Source organism: Octodon degus, unplaced genomic scaffold (genome assembly GCF_000260255.1).
Source record: "Octodon degus isolate 3935 unplaced genomic scaffold, OctDeg1.0 scaffold00024, whole genome shotgun sequence".
NCBI classification, from domain to species: Eukaryota; Metazoa; Chordata; class Mammalia; order Rodentia; family Octodontidae; genus Octodon; species Octodon degus.
Genome location: NW_004524600.1, coordinates 8853675 through 8856804, shown reverse-complemented (window position 1 = coordinate 8856804; position 3130 = coordinate 8853675). Strand labels below are relative to the sequence as shown.

The window sequence follows — 3130 nt, the reverse complement described above, 5'->3', positions numbered from 1 at the left end:
TTTTTTTAAATATGGAACGCTTCACGAATTTGCGTGTCATCCTTGCGCAGGGGCCATGCTAATCTTCTCTGTATCGTTCCAATTTTAGTATATGTGCTGCCGAAGCGAGCACTTGATGCTAGATCTTGATACCAGGCTTCAATGTTATTTACACAATCCTGTTTGAAAGTGGTTCACTGGCCTTCTTCATTTGGAAATAGATGGTGTAGAGAATTGTATTTCACCTTCCATCACATTCCTCTCAGGGAACTTCTCCTTCCCCTAGCTTTGACCATGAAAGCCAAATAGTAGCAGCCATCACTTAGGTAATTCCATATCCTGGCTTCAGTGACTTTTTAAGAGGAGAAGGATATAATAGAGAATCCCAAGGCACTGATCGCGGTGCTTGATTCTAGAAAAAACACGTGTGACAGACACTTTCGGTTCTTTGTACTAATTTCCTAGAATAACTATTTCTGTGCCTATGCCCCAGCTCTGGAGTGCTTTGTCTGTAAGGGCTCACACTGGGGACTCTTCTGAGGCCTGTCTTAGGCTACTGGAGAGTTTTGTATATCACCTGCGAACACCAGGAAATTTTCCTTCTCAGTGCCAGGAATTTATGCTTCTCATGGTGGCCTCTAGCCAATGACTACCTGAGGTGAGAATTTTATTTTATATTTATTTATTTATTTATTTTTGCAGAACCGGGGATTGAACTCAGGCCTTTGTGCTTGCCAGTGAAGCGCTTATTCCACTGAGCCATCTCCCTGGCCCCAAGGTGGGAATTTTAAAAGCCCAGCAAACTTGCTTTTTTCCAGAGGGCCTCAGCATACCACTTGTGCTTTAGAGCTTCCTGGCAGAATCAAGTTGAGGCTGAAATTTTACCTGAAAATCACACCTTTGCTTGGCTTCTCTCCACTTCCCTACTCTACTTCTCACTCCCTACATCTTCAATTCTCTTTCTTCCTTCTTTTCTTTTCTTTTCTTTTCTTTTCTTTTCTTTTCTTTTCTTTCTCTTTCTTTCTTTCTTTCTTTCTTTCTTTCTTTCTTTCTTTCTTTCTTTCTTTCTTTCTTCTTTCTTTCTTCTTTCTATTTTGACAGCACTTTATTTCAAAGCACACTGCATAGCAAAGTCTGCTTTCAGGAAGTCAGACCCAAGCCAGTGCTGACTCAAGATGGACCAGTGTAAGATGGTCACCTGCATCTGGGAGGCAGCAAATGGACCAGGCTGCTATCTGCAGCTGAAGGTGGTTTGACAGCAAGAAACTGATGCACAGAGAAAAGCAAAAACAGCCCTGATGGCATTGCAGGGTCTGCTCTCTGGGATCGTTAGGCTTTCTCCACTCTTGCTCTTTGGAAGATGTGGTTGAGATAGTTAAATTACGTTCCTGTCATTTGTACCCAAGAAAATCCTGATAGAGCCAAGACTAAAGAGCCCTTAAAGGGCCGGGGAGATGGCTTAGTAGAATAAGCGCTTGCCTGGCAAGCACAAGGACCTGATTTCAATCCCCAGTTCCACCAAAAAAAAGAGCCCTTAAATGCTGAAGACCTGTGTGTTAGGTGGGGAGGTGACACCAAGTCTCACATAACTTCGCACATAATAACAGGGGTTCACAGTCCCACTTCTGGATTCTTTATGGTTCAATGCCTCTGTATGAGTGTCATATATGCACTCTGATTCCATGAGAAGTAAACACTTCCAAGTTGCTCATTACTCCTCCTGGGAGTTGAACTCTTGGGTATTTTAGAAATCTTTGAGAAAAACAGTAAGCAGGACTTCTGTTTATAATTTCCTTCCCTAATGAACCCAGTTAACCATAAGGAAAATCACAACTGATTTAGTCAATAAATAAGGGATTTTTAAAAAGCGTGTGCCAACAGAGCACATATAATAAGACTGTAGGAATGTCCACGTGAGCAGAAAGATCACGAAAACACGTGGCGGAAGAGGAAGAGGTGGTACTAGTGGACTCTCATCTCATCGTGACTGTGGAGTTTCTTTCCTTAGGAAAAAAGGTTTGTAGTAGTGTAAGATCAGTAAAACCACAACTTACGACTTACGACTTACATCTCCTACCTCACCTGCCTGATTTGATACATTCTGTCGGTTCTTTTCTGCTTGTAAAAAGAAAAAAAAAACCAAACACATTTCTCTCAAGACAGTAGTAGAGCTCCCGTCTTCTCCCTGCCTGGGCCCCTTGGGAGGGCCACTTCCTCACCAGACACACGGTATGTTCGGCCCTCTGGGAACCCAGTGGCAGAGCCATTCCCAGGACACCGCTCTGCTGTTAGTTCTGACCCAGTGCTAGGTGCACCTCACACTTTGTCTCTGAGCTTCTGAGCCTCTTCTTTGTCACCCAGGGTCCCCCAAGAGTGTGGACTCAAGGGCAGCTGAGAGGCACCCATCAGATAATCTTCTCAGCTGGAGGCAATGCTCAGGAATATGCTGGGATTCTTTTGCACTAGTGAGCCAGTGGGAAGGCAGCCTTTCTATCAGAAATGGGCTGGAGAGTCGAAGGAGTTTTCATGTCTGTCAGAATTTTCACTGTTAAATGAGATTGATATATAGTTCCAGCTTTATGTCCATCCCTTTGGGAAACTTTCTGGGATTTAGGAAGCTTTGCCTGCATCTGTGTTTGTTATTTTTGCTTCATATATATTAGGAAATCTGTACTTTTCTGACAGGGCAGAGCCCCTTATCTACAAGGGATCCCTTCCTAGACCCACATGGAAGGATGGACAATGTGGGACCACATGCACTAAATGTACCTAAATAAAATTTTCTCCTGCACATATGTACCTAAATAAAATTAATTTATGAACTATACACAGAGATTAATTGTTGCAATAATAACATATAAAACTATAACAATATACTGTAATAACAGCTATTTAAAACATATGAGTTATTTATTTCTGGAAATTTCCACTTAATATTTTTAGACTGTGGTTGCCTTTAAGTTACCCAAACCACCAAAAGCAAAACCCATGGATGGGGAGGGGAGTACTGTATCTTCACAAATGTAGATATCTATTTATATATTCCAAGAAAGAAAGAATAAGAATGAAGGAAGACTTTGCATTTGATAATTATATTTGCCAGCATCTTCCTGCCAATCACATCATTCTCATTTTGTCAGGCACATATTGA

The 3130-nt window shown here is 41.9% G+C and overlaps 1 non-coding gene across 1 annotated transcript; it reads right to left on the bottom strand.

Annotated features, from left to right (window-relative positions):
• Positions 1–5: 5 nt before the first annotated feature.
• Positions 6–112, bottom strand: LOC111816002. The gene has a single exon (XR_002820557.1). It is a non-coding gene; the product is annotated as a U6 spliceosomal RNA (small nuclear RNA).
• Between the last annotated feature and the right edge of the window lie 3018 nt (positions 113–3130).